Raw genomic sequence first — 14,869 nt, forward strand, 5'->3', positions numbered from 1 at the left:
TTAAATGCAAGAAAACATTATATACAGCACAAAGTAACGTTAAAATTACCTAAGCTAGCATAGAAAACCAGGTGCACTTTCCCAGAATAGAGAAAACAGGTTCTGGGAAAATTAATATTTGTTTCAACAGGATATTGCATCCTAGTTAATTGGTACCACTTCTCAGTGTCACACAGATGCGGCTTAAACTGCTTCAGACTTGAGATCTATTTTGGTTCCAGCTAAGGCATCTCACCTGGTGCTGCACTGTGCAATGAAAAAGACCTGGGTTTGCAAATGCTGCTCGTGAAAGGGCAAAAGAGAACTTCTTCGACTACACAGAACTTCACCAGGAACATTGGCTTTTTAAAGAAATTACAATAGCCATAGCTTTTTTTTTTTTTTTTTTAATGTGTTTACTTGTACTCCTAATTAGCTATTAGCAGAACTCTGCCATGTAATCCTTTTACAAAGTCTAGGTGGGCAGCAACAAGAGCTGAATTTAGTCAAGCAGGTTGCTATTAAAGGAGTCAGCTCAGAGCATCTGATAAGCTAAGAAAATTAACCCAAGCTATCTGGGGCTTAATAAACTGGTTTTCCTCATTCATAAATGTGGATTTTATTACTTAAACTATTTTTATTTAAGGAGCAAAAATGTAAGATAGCAAAGAAACAGCTTAAAAATAACTAATTGTGGAAGTGTAACGCTATTTTTACACTATTGGTGAGGCAACTTCTAGGCCAGCTATGTTTATTTTTCCTGCAGTCCCATAGTAAATTTAATTAATGGTTTATACTATAAATAGTGAAGCCTTTCTCTTAAAGCTGCACTCAGGTTTGTGTGACCTGATTCTGCCAGTTGCTTCTTGTTCTTCTACACTCCTCCCACCAACCAGCTGTCCTCCCTTGCCAAACTTAAAGCAGCATTTCCCTCATCAGCATCCTGCAAAGTACCTTTTACAGACTTTTCCTACACTAGTTGCTTCTACCAACCTTGAATTGCTCCACTATCTGCACTTTGCCACTCCTTGTTGCCTTCTCTAGCAGCTTTGCTAGCATTTTTTGTTTTCCAACATTTGGAAAACTGCATGTGTCACCGAGAACAAAACACTACCTTTAAAGCACAAGAGGTCTTTCAAACATCTCCCCTTGTTCTTCCTTTATGTGATGACATCTTTTGTTGTTGTTGGTTCGTTTTACTCCAGTCTAAATCAAACTCTGTCGCTCCAGAGCTGGAAAATATTACTTTAGCTCAGCATGACATCTCTCTCTCGGCATATTCAGATGTCATTGGCCTACACTTCTGTACACTACTACAAATGTAGTTTTCTCCATTTTTAAGTGAAATCTCACTCAAACACAATAAAACAGCATGCACAAACCAAGATGGGTTCCAGACTAGCAACTGCTCTTTTTAATTTATGTCCTACTCTCATCTTCAGATACCACCCAAGCACACCCGGTTTTAGGCTCCTATCACCTCTGGAGTTACTGGAGGAAAGGCTGCTTTCTTACTAGAACTTAAACACCCACTTTGCACATGTTTATATCATCAAACGTAATTATCTATTTTTCCATTAGCCAGATTCACATGCTTAAATTTCAAATGTAAAGTTTTGGGTTTTTCCCCCTCAACTAAATCCCCCAAGCCCTACTGGTATTATTAAGTATGCAGTTTCATTTTCTGAGGGAAAATACGATGAGAAGGGTGTAGCGGTATAAAGACAAGGACCTCCTTCTTCACCTCCTGCATATCACAGAAACAGTCTCCTTAAAAATAATGGAAACATGATTGAGCCCTAAGGTCAACAGAATGAAATACTTAATTCTAGATAATGAGACGAAGGGATCCAGCAAATACACCACCTATGTTTCGTCTTTTTCTCCACAGTAAAACTTTATAAAGACAGGAACATACCAATGTAAAATTCAGCACTTGAAATACTACTGTTGGAAAAAAAGGAACCAGGCCCACAGGAAAAAAAGATGCCCAAGCTGAAGCGGGGGTGGGTCAGAGGCACTTCATGGTAAACTAAGAAACAGAAATTGGGGTGGGGGGGAAGCTGCAAGAATTTCAGCAGTTAAGTAGTACTTCCACTGTTATCACAAATTCAGTTAAATTATGACCACAGCCTTACTAATGCCTGCATAATGATTACTGGGGGTGAGATTACTGAGACTGAAATTATTGAGGCTAAAATTATATCCACATTTCAGAAAAGTTAACTTCCAGAGTGGAATGCGGTTGGCATGCTGGAAATTAGTTCAGTTACTGTCCCTGAAGCCACACCACCTGCACTCTTAGATGTTAGGAACACTGGGGGAGCTCGGTGTCCTAATCAAAGGGAGGTAACTGGAAAAGGGAGTGAAGCGAAGGCTTCATGGCCAAACTCGTCCATAAATCACAGCAGCGCAGTAACATTGTGCCCTGTGGGTGAACTTTGCTCATTATAACCTCATTATAACACTAAAACACACACCTCCATCCCAAGGTATGACCACCTCTCAGTGAGCGTGTGCTCTGAATTTCTCTTAGTCTATATCTTTAAATCGAAGTGAGGAACTTCAACACCAATTAATAACAAAAGTATGTATGACTAGAGTCACTCAAGCTCCACCTAAACATAAAATATTATAAAAATGGCCCCAAGAGAAAGGGATGTTAGGGAAGATACCACCGCAGACTACTGGGATCAGTCAAGGGCTGAACCTCTCTTCCACCCCGTAGGGGCACCTATTGGGTAAGACTCGATCACTTGGTTATACCCCAGGAAATTTAGAGAACAAGCTTGTTATTTTGTGTTTTGTGGTTTAGCTTTTTATATTTGCACGTGCTTTGCAGACACTGCATATATCACTGGCAAAACAATAAGAACCTGTATTTCTGTTGCTTCAATAAACCGCATTATTAGTGAATCTGGCCATGAAGAGTTATTGGGCATGACTAGACTAATAGTGATAGTACTGTTAGTGAATCCTTTGCGGACTACCAGTGCTGAATCAGGTATCACTCAGAATCTAAACCCAGCTGCTCCCAGACCCTCTGACATCTGAGGACCAGCTGGATCGCAAGGGGATTTATTTTCTGCCAGATTTCTTCACCTACTAATGCAACAATGCCCTGATGAAGTGCCTATTAAGAAAGTGTATTCTTAAGGTTATTTATTAAGTATTGCATGACTTTGAGACTTGTTACCGTCTCAGTACAGCTGAAGTTAAGGAAGTCTGAATGCTCTGTTGCATTCCTTTGTGGAAGTGAACACAATTAAGAGAATAAACACACCATTCTTAGTTTGGATAAAATGTGCAAGCCTTTTTATCTTAACATCTTCTATAGTTGGTGCATTTTTTAGGATTTTTTAAACTGTAATATCCTACAAAGTAATTATAAAAATGTGATAAGTGATAGAATAACACCACCATCCACTTTCATCTCATACACTTAAATAAAATCTATTCTTCAAACAAACTTAGGCAAGCATATGTAGGTCAATTTGAATCTGCCAAAGTTACCTGGGCTTGCAGTCATCATGACATACCCTAATACTTTTATTTCAGTCATCTTAACAAGAATCCCTGTTGTACCCTGATTGTTCTTCCAAAGCTCAGGTTTTAGTGTTAATGGACCTCTCTAGAAGAGCAGAAATATGTTTGTGATCTTCAGAAGAATTATTTGTGGTACCCTGTCATGACCATTTCCATGGTGTTTCCAGCCCAGTCATCCTCCTGCAGAAACATAACTCATCCGATTTCTTCATGCCACTACAAGTAATTATTGTGGGAGAACTGGAAGAGGGAAGTATTGGGGCAAGAAATGATGAAGATCCTGGTGGAGTTGGATGGGCAGCGGGACAGGAGTTTTCCCTGTAAGAGGTGACTCTGCAAATGTGGATTTTGAAACATTCCTACATTTACTCTTGAGCTGACATTTGCCAAACTGCATTAGAAGAATTTTCTTACTGTATGTGATTTGTATGATGTGCCTCAATTTTCAAACATCTCAGCTAATTTACAACATTTTGATTAAACTTTTGTGCTCATGGCAGCAAAGGACAATTGAAATTGCCATCACAGGTCAAACCACTGATCTGCTAATCCAATGTGCTACTTCTGTCAGCAGTCAATACCAGCTGCTTCAGGGAAAGAAAATACATAATCAACAATTATGGAATAACCTGCCCAGAGGCAAATCATCTTCCAAATCTTATCTACCTCTGTCTGTGTGTCACTAATTGTGAAACTGAAAATGTAGAGAAACTTAGAGACGTAGCTGGAGGAGCAGGGAATTGCTAGGGAGGATGATTTTATGGCAATAAGGGATCAGTAAAATATATCATAGTAGCATTTTATAACAGTTTTCATATCAATAATTTCAAACAAAATATATACCTGGTCTTACTTTCCCAATATCTACCTGCATCTAAAGAATGGTTTCTAAAATAACAAGAAGTGTTGTATGTCCTGCTTTTATTATCTTTGCTTGGTTTTAGGATGTTCTGGCTCTCAAGATCAGAATTTTGCTGAGGGGGTGGGGGAAGGCTCTTTTCTGCTCACATGAGGAGAGTGGGATCACATAATAAAACCTAATGTTTCAATTCATCTCATGTACACTTTGCTGGGATGAGAATGAGCACTCCAGACTAAATTTTGGGATTGGGTTTGGAAAAAATAATTTTCCCTGTCTCCACTCATGCTGAATAAATATACAGAACAAGGTAAGATCTATATATGAAACAGCAAAGTGTATCACTTAACAAAATATACATGGATGTATGTTTTGCTCTGCACTAGCATTCTGCAGAGATGTATTTAAATCCATTGTCTTTTAGTATTCTGTACTAAATAGGTTATAGAGAGGGAGTTCTGGAGCAAAAGAAGCTACTATATAAAAGCAATTTCAGCTTGAGTAACCCCAAATATTGTAACGGTATCTGGATAGAGATCAGCGGAATTCAATGAAACCTCCTTTTTAAGAAACCAACACAAAATCTAAACTTTTGTTTTTGTAATATAGTACAATAGAAACCAAGATGCCTGATGAAATTTAGGGTGTCCTACAAAGACAACATATGGCTCGTACTTGCAAGTGCCTTTGTGCATCGACAGCTTTTTGTTTTTGTTGCTAAGCTGTGACTTTCAGAGCTCCATAGTAGAGTTAATTTTAATAGGAACTGGGTGTCCAAACCTCTCAGGTGGATTTGGAAAAAAAATCAGCCAAAATATTTTTATTTCTGATGACTGAACATGCGTCATAAATAGATGCCAAAGCCTTTTCACCTTGCCCCAGTGAGGAAAGTCCTTCAAAGGCAAATAGACCTTGGCAACAAGTAAACATCTTTTCCCAGTTGTGTAACTGATGCAGCACAGCTATAGATCACCATAGGACTCACTTTATATCAGAACTGGTTGACAAAACAAAAATTACTAACAGAAAAAACATTTAATGGATGTTTATTACTCAAAATTTTTCTGTTCTGGTTTCTTTTGTGTCACACTGGAAAAAGTATACAATTTGATTAGTTACAGAAAATAGATAAAAAGTGGGGAAAAAGAGATTATCCACACTTCATGATTTTCGATTCTATGTTTAACTTCCTCTGAAATTTTATAGAGCAAAAATGATTGTTTAAGATCCATGTGCATTGCAACAGACAAATTCCACTTAGGGTCAGCTTCTGTTTTAATGTTTTTTCAACCTCTTTTCAGGTTGTAGAATCTTAAAATTTTATAATAATGTGATTTGCTGTACCCATGGACTGCTGTATAATATTTATTAATTTCTTTTCAAAGTAACCAGCTGGAGATCCTGTAGCACTTTTCTGCAAAACCCTCCTTGTTGTGTTACATGCAATTGCTTTGTATCAGCTTCTATTTATCTTCTTTTAAGTAGCTTTCAGTATTCTTGCCTCAGGTGCTTCAAATTAATTTTCAAGTATTTCAGACAATGGGGTATATAGACCAAAGACAGAAAAGATTTCCAGGTTTTCTGGTGCATGGAAGCTTCATAAATCAAACCTTGGTAAACTTGTCTTGGAAATTCAGCACGAAGGACACCATCAGATCTCATTCAGCCTTCTGCCTTCATGGGGTTTAAGCTGGGTGGCCACTGAGCACTAGGTTATACCATTAGTTGTCTTCCAGTCTTGCAGGTTGTAAATAGTCATTACAACAAGAAGTGATACTTTATGAGGTTGTCTAATCTGGGGAAGCCCCAACATTACATATTTTAAATGGAACAGCTGGCTGCAGCACAACAAAATGAGTTTGCTGTGAGCGCCACTATAAGCAGCTTATCACCTTTAGGGGAATCCCAGGAAAGCTATTGAGGTACAGCCAAAAGAGTACATGAGACAAGAAGGAATGATTTGGTTTATTTAGGATGTGAAGAACCTGTGAAAATGCTGTAAGCAGATAAGAGGAATAGAGGCAAAAAGTAAGAGCCAGGTTTGCTTGAGTTTGTATGCTTTCCAGTCCTGTCTCTGGCAATTCAGAGATTTAACTGAAAAGATTGACCTATTGAAATTCTGTTCTTGAGCAATTGTAATTTACTTTCCATGTCTTTTGGAAAAAAAAAATATTTTAATGACTGTGGTTACCTTCCTGACTGAATAGTATGAGAAACCCTCCTCTTTTATTAGTGGGATATAATTAGTGTACTGATGCATCTTGTACCTAAAATTTGGAAGAGACCTGTTGGTCATTCAGGACATCCTCAGCACAAGCCTGGTTTCCCTCTGTGTTTGGAGAACTGCTGCAGTTAAGCCCTTACTACACAATGAAGTTTTATCCACAGCTACCACTCTCATTAGCAGCAATCTATTTCTCATATTTTGTCTGCATTTTGCCATCTTAATCTAGTCCACTTTTCCTGCTTGTCCTAATTGCTAAATCATAAATACTTCCTCTGTCAGTAAGCATTAATTTCGTAGCAGTCATGCCATGAACGTAGTACTATAGATACCTAAACATGGTAAGGGATATTTTCTGCTAGAAAGAATTCACAGTGTAAAGAAAGCACCATTATAAGCACACTACAGGATCACAGAAGGATTATGTACTTTGTCTAAATAAGACAGGAAATTGGTAAGAACACTTGGAATTAAAATGAGGTCTTCTGAATGCCATCTTATTGTTTGGCACTGTTTTTGTCTCCTCCCTTATCCTTCTGTTAGCCAAGAAACATATAGTTGGCAGAGTAACAACAGGTGTAGCAGGGCTTCACAGAAATTGCTGGCAATATATTGGTGTTGCATGCATTTCGGATTAGGCTCATTGCTTAAAACATTCACCCTTTCTGTATAATTTAGCAATTTGAGCTCTCTGAAATGTGTTGTTTTCTTTTGAACTTGTAAAATGCCTATATCTTTATGATAGCCTGATGCTCACCATGCAATAAAATGTCTCCAGTGTAGTAGGAATACCCATATAGGAACAATATCTCTAAGCTTAATGGTACATTGTCTTTGTGTTCAGTATTCACATGTGTATTGGACTGTTTTTACTGCCATATCATATTCAAACAAATGTATAGTTTAATATTCATTACCAACTCTTCATCCATCTGCCTTTTATTTTCTATAAATTTAGGAAGTGGATTAACATGAATGGTGTTTTAGGCAGGGATCAGTGGATATAATCTATACTGTCCAAATTAGAACTAGGTAAACTGCTTACCTCGGTTTATCCTTTGCTAAACCCCATTCTCAAAAAAGCACTAGTGGCTATTTCTGTAGGTGTATTTGATTACACTGTATTTCCCAAAAACTATTTGATTCCCTTACTGCAAGCTGAATATAAATTTGCCTTCTTTTTTTACTCTCTTTGAATTCCATAGTATTACAGCTTTGTTCCAAGTGTTTTCTGCAATCCCCCTGTCTAGTGAGTTTTATTTTGAAATATTTCATGAAATATTTTGTTAAAGTCTAAATCACTGCAATTTCAATTTTTCTTCTAGGGGGCTGATTCCCCAGTTTCAGAATCTAATCTTACCCAAGCCTCTTCATCATCCCATCTACCTTTCTCATTTTAAGAAATGGCAGTTATTTCCATTTAGAGGGAGGCCAGAATCATGGCTCAGCAGACAGTTTACAGAGAAGATTTATGTTCCAAAACAAGCAACTGGCACTAGAAAGGTCCAGCTTTGAGTATATACTCCTCACCTGTGTAAGCACCCAGAATATCTCTTTGTGGGCTGAAGTATGATGGGTGTGTATTGGATCTGACAGCAACAGTCTTGAGTATGAATGGCAATGTCTTATCTGGATATCAATATATGAGTTTTCAGAAAACCATTAGGAATGTATGCATGAGAGGTCAGCTCAGTGCAAAAACAATGAACAGTCACCTGTAGCACTAATGATCACTACAGCTTTTGCTGGGTAAAAGAAGTGGTAGGTAACCTTGATGAACAAATTTTTAGAAATTTCTGATAAAGTTGGCAGTTTTTTCATTGGCATAAATTATAGGTGGGTTTAAAAAAAAAAACCCACACCTGAGGGAAAAATACTTTAAAATTAGAAATACATTGGAAAAATATGATATTGCAACATCAGCTAAATGAAAGCATTTCAACTTATGTGCAAGTTTTAAACACAGAAGATCTGCTAACAACAGAAGCAATGAAAGAAGTTCCATATCTTGGGTTATGTGTTGGATCTGCAATTGCAATATGTTTTTATTTGTGCCTCTGAGTACAGTCTACTGCCATAAGCACACTAGAAATAAAAGACTAAAACACATTAATTTCCTGGATAAATATTCCTTTTTTTTCTGAAGGAAAAGGGCTATAATGTCAGACTTCATACAATTCACTTTACATTGCTGATAGCTACATTTTATTTAGATATCTCAATTTGGAATTGTGTGGCTTCTTTGATTTTTCTTATCTAAAGAAAACAGGAACAGATAGAGTTATTAGTGTTGATAGGCCTTAATGCATGTAAATATGTACTTGAAGTTATTCAGGACAGCAGTAAAACCAAAGCTAATGTTAAGCATTTTATTAGAGGAAGCATCTCTATCTGGAGCACCTTTATAGTATATCCTTACATTGGATTTTTCTAAAAACCTACAAAGGTATTTAAAAAGGTACTTACAAGAATTGTGGATCACTAGAGAAAAAGAAAAAGCAGGTAAACTTGGGTGAAGTTAAATTAATTGTTTCTTCAGAAAGTGTGTACTCAGTCCTTGGAATGTATTATGTTGTAAACTTGAATGCAGAAGAGTGGATGGATTTATAAAAGCAGTGAATAAATTTATGATCTGTAGTAACATCGAATTTTGTGCATGTAAGCAAGTGGTAATGAAATTTCATAGCTGAAAATTTAAGCTGGTCACACCATCTGTCAGGTTGGACTCTTTCCTACTATGGAAAATTTCCTAGGTCCTCCTCCGTTCCTCCCCACCCTGCTTTTTGAAGCATCAGGTTATCCAATACTTTCAAGTGCATACTGAACTTGATGGACTTGCAATATTTTCAAGGATGGCAAATTCTGTGCTTTCCTGTAAGCAGCATATATCAAGGTTCTCAAAATTGGTCCCCGTAGCATGACCGAAATGAGGAAATTTATAGCAAAAGAGGCATAATGCAGTAGAGAGGACAACGAAAATCTGAAAATAGTGATAAGAAGTTTCTAAGCCTTTAACTAGATAGACTACACACTGGGTTTGCTTACTGACCAGACTGGGAAATTGTGAAAAAATAGTAAGGGTGTTCTTCAGCTGCACAGTGATCTCTTGTACAGAACTGCAGATATCTGGAGATAGGAAGACTAGCTAAGTCTCATTCTAGTTTGTTGCCTTATCAGTTCATGACTGTTTGCTTTAACGCTAATGTATTTTCCAACAGTTTGTTCAGTATCAATTTTGAATTGATTTCTGTCACTTTCAAGTATAGAATATTCCAGAGGTCTCTCGTGTTCTTGTTGTGAAAGAGCTCCTGACAGTCAGCTTATATTTTTCTTTACATTGTGCCACTACATTTTGTCTTAATAATGCAAAAGCCAAGAACTTATATTTCAAGAAATCATACAAAGAAAGCACTTCTAAACCAAAATAATTAAATGGAATTTGGACATAGTGTGACAGTGCAGGATAGCGCTACCTTTCCTTTTCTCGTTTAGCAGTCATATGAAAAAAGCAGTTCTGACATATCCTAAAATAGTTCAGTTTAAATTAAAATATCCAAAATCTTGGGTTTTCTTTCTGACAAAAAGGAAAGTTTTTTGAATATGGTATTCAACATTTAATCTTAGTCATAGCCAAATAGTATATAAATTAAATATTTACTGTCACAGTACTGTATCAAATGTAGTTTAGTGAAATGCTGAATTTAGTGCTCATTGGGATAACCAAATTATAGTTGTATCCATGTGAATGAGAAATCTAGTAAAAGTAGCAAAAAATATTTTTTCCAAATCAGATATGAACAAAAAAGCAAAAGGTCCCAGCTACCAGACATTTTAATTTGAGGCTGGGCAGTGAAAGTATAATTGGCCACGAAGGGAACCCCATGATCTCTAACACAAAGTTCCTTATTACCTTTGAACAATGAAAGCAGTAATTTCTAATACGCTTCTTAGAATTAAAATATCATTTTTCAGTATAAACATGGGTAAGTACATCAGTACCAATGATACCTGATTTTTGGGAAAGTAGATTTCGTCCATAGAATTGAACCAAAGTAGTTACCAGTCATCAGTAAAACTGGATTTCACCAGACACTACAATGAAAACGTTTAATTAAAACTTGCAGATTAGACTGCTTACTGAGTTATCTCCCTCCCTCCTTCCCTCCCTCCTCTTCTCTAACAGATTCTGTTTACAAATTAGCAACTGGTAGTAAATTGAATACCTCTTTTAGGTAACATGGTAAAACTTACTCAAAAAATTTATTAAAAAAACCCCAAACAATCCACAGAACAACAGAATAAAGGATTGTGCTCTGTCCTACACTTTTTAGAGTATTGTAACGCTTGCCAGATCAGTTCAGAACATTCCCGATCACAACATTGTCAACACAAGCAGTGCCACACAAACATTAATCAAGTGTTTCAGTCATAGGTCACTCAAACCCAGGACAGTGACTTTATTCCTGTTGTATGCAGTCTTTCACTGCAATGCCTTTGTGGCCCTTTTTCCTTCAAGGTGCTTAGTCCAAAGACAGCAAAATTAATCTGTTGTTACAATGGTTTTCTACCTACCCAGCAACACACACATAATCAAACCATGTGTTTCACTGGTATTAAGATTTAATTTTGTCTTTTGGTTTGCTCAATACCACCTCCCTTGGGAGAATTTATGAATATTTTTATAATGGATATGATCTGTATAGTTAAGATTTATATCTGAGATGCAGGTTCTATTTCAAAAGCCAATTTGGGATAGATTTGTTTCTTCAGTATCAGTTCAATGGACCTTTCAGGCAAATACTAAAGTCCTTATAAACTCAAGTGAAGCTCATGTTAAAGGCATTGTCCTGAACAGAGTCTGAAAACCTTTTTTCTTCAGCACTTCAGAGCTGTTATTCGAATAGATACACCACAGACTCCACACATGTTCTCACACATCCCACTTAAGCTCCCAACAATGGAGTAAGACCTGGTTTTACCCTGATTCATATTACATAGCCAGCCAGGCCAACTGGTGGGGAAGAACTGGGGCATAGACCAGGGGAAAATTTGCCCTCTATCAGGGCTTTTTTGACGCTAAGCCCCTCTTAATTCAGTGGCATGGCTTCAGTCAAATGTACCTGACACCTGCAGGTCCAGAATACACAATATGCTGCCAGCATGCAGGCTGTTGAGGGAGAACAACATGAAGGACATTACTGACTGAAAATCAGAGCAGAAGACTTGGTACATCTCTGGATTATGCCAGGCCTCTGAGGTATTGATAGGCATAACTGTGATTCATCCATAAGGGTCATATAGATGCCCCTTAGCAAACATTGATTTCATACTTCATCCTTTTTTATTTCTCAAAATTCATTATGAAAACCAAAAAGTAGCTTAATTTTTCACCTTTAATAACATTATTTTTTTCTGAGAATGACGTGTGAGGAGCTGTCAAAAGATAATGTATCCTGTTCTAGTTAAGCTTTGTCTGCCCTCAGCAGTTTCTTGTGGTGACGGTAGGTCAAGTTTCCTGCCAGCTATTTTCTGTCCGATTCAGCCAGTGAGTTCCCATTCGCTCTGAGTATGATTAGGCAAAGTAAGTGGAGCATGAATCAAAGACAATGTATATGTCAGGCACGAGGAGTTCCACGGTCCAATTCACAGAAGAGAATAGTGGTCGTAGGTGCACCTGCAACAAATCCAAAATATGGCTGTCTTTTACCCGCCTGCTAGACAGGCATGAATGAGGCAGAAATTCAAATTTATCAAGGTCCTCCTCCCAGAGGAGTGAGTATAATTTTTTTTGTTTCAGGATACTTAGCTGGGACTAGCCTAATTTTTTTTCAGCCAACAATGGTATGGAATTCTCTACATTTTAATGGTTATAGAGATGCAAATAAAAGAAAGCATTTGGTATTTTCCATGGTCACCCTGAACAGATTGCAGCTATCCTATGAGTTCCCCTTTCCTTCCTTAGATGGAAAAATGTTCTTTAACCTGTTAATTTATTAGATTAAACATTAGTTGTTTCAGCTTTGGAAATTCAGATCAAGTTGAGCAACCCACAGCCTTTGGACTGCAAGTAGACCTCTTTTTACTTAGGTTGTCTTCTCTTTGTTCCACATAAACAACTTGCCCTTGATCAACCCAGTTAATAAAAAATGGGTGATAATAAGTTGTCTTGATAATTTAGGTTTTCTTAAGGCTAGGAAAAGGAAATTTAAGTGTCTGTTAGACACAACATAAGGTGAAACAGGGAAAGAAGTGTTTACATGTAAACACTTTTGGAGGAAAAGAAAGCAAGCTTCAAAAAACCCAATGTTTTTAATATGTGCTCTATAGCGTAATCTTTACTTCTCATTTTGTAATTGATTTTCTTAGGATATTCACTATGACCAATGTGTTCACTTTGCAGAAGTGCAGATCTAGGTCAGCCTTGAAACATGAATGAAGTTATGCCTTCAGCTCTGAAAAATTTCACTATCCTGATTCATCTGTCTTAAAGTCTGACTTTTTGTTTATTAGGTCTGTTGCAGAATGTGCTAATTCCTCAGTTTGCACTGCATTCTCAGTAGTAAATATCTGTAGTGGAGAAGTAGCAGTTCTGGTTTCCTTAAAACTTTACAATGCTTATTCTTTGAATAGTACTGTAAATTCAAAGTGTGTGTTGTTATTGATCATGTTCTTGCTAATACTGTAACAGTTTGCTAGAGTATTTCTGATGGTTGTAATACATCAGGACCTAATGAGAGGCACACATCTCTCAGAGTGATAATGCGCAGCAAGTTACTGTCTTGCTGCAGCTGGGTTGTGATTTGTCAAGCTACGGTGCAATAGACAGAGTGACTGCAACCTGTACATGTCATTTCTCAGCTACTCTACAGAAAGGTCAGCTAAAAACCAGCAGGTGATGCTTGGAGATAACCAGTGTAGCCTTGCTGTCCACAGGTCTGCAGTCTGACAAGAACTACATGCACTTCTGAAATCATGTAATTTGTTTTACTCATCTTTGTCTGTGCAGTGAAGTACAAGTCCAAGGCTGGCTCTCTGGGAGTATTGTAAGCCAACTGTTACTTGTAATGTACTTCGCCAGTGTGGAGACCCCTCAGATGGGCATGTTGTGCAGAAAATAACCATTTAAAAATATTGTGGTTCTTTGCACTAGGTGGTTAAGAATAATCCCTAGTATCCATAGATGAATAATTAAGAAAAAAACTTGTTAAATGAACATGTCTAAGGCCTTAAAGATGAAAAGCAGAATAGAATACTGGCCTCATAAATTAATATACTCTATATGCATTACACATGAATACATTTCATAAAATCCCTAGGGCCCTCACAAATTAATACCTGTTTAAAGAGTAGATCTGTTAAAAAAATATATATTTTGCTGCTTTATACGTATTAGCTTGACAGGGGTTTATATTTTATTTTTAAGTTAGAAACCTTATTATAAATGAAACCGATACTGATTTGGCGCAGAATATAAAGGAAATTTGGAAGACTCTGAGGCAAAACAGAGACAAATCTGCAGAAGAGCCTAAATGCTTATGAATTCCATCATCCTTAGCCAAGCTATGCATGCCTGACTCATCTGAAAACAAAGCTTAGTCACTTAAGTTTTGCTTTAAGTTGCATAGTCCTAATTTTGGGATAATTACTGTCTAGATCATACTCCTTTTATTAATTTACTTACAGAGAGATACACATTAAGCTCAGAGCCCCCTTAGACCAACTAATGGGTAAATACATACATGTAGTGAAACACTCCTTGCCCCAAAATTTTGCAGTTCAAGTAGAATAAGCAGGAAAACAGATGCTCTGAATTGAGGTTCAAGAGTCTGCACAGTAGAGCAGAGGTATCTCATCTCCTAATTTCCAGTCCAGTAATCTATATATTGGTGTATGTGGTGGTTCAAAGGCAGTAAAAGCTTGCTGCTTGCACAGTGCTGAACTCCAGTCAAGGAAAACTCTTAGATCTAAGATTAGAAGCAAGCAGCTAAATAATCCCATTTAACTATCCATGTGCTTAAACATGTGGATATGCGGATGTGAATAGCTTTTTTGGATTGGGACCAAAAGGCTTTGCACTTGCCACATTATAAAGCAATGCAATACTGCAGACTGCGCCCCACAGAGCAACCTCTGAATTCTGATCAACTTACTCCTCTTCTCAGTTAGATATTTCTCTCTGACTAGATAAAATTTGTTTTTGATATTTCTATTCTTTTCTTAATTAAGATAATGTTCTTTTTAAGTAGCTTTTAATACTGATG

Source organism: Phalacrocorax carbo, chromosome 2, assembly GCF_963921805.1.
Source record: "Phalacrocorax carbo chromosome 2, bPhaCar2.1, whole genome shotgun sequence".
NCBI classification, from domain to species: domain Eukaryota; kingdom Metazoa; phylum Chordata; class Aves; order Suliformes; family Phalacrocoracidae; genus Phalacrocorax; species Phalacrocorax carbo.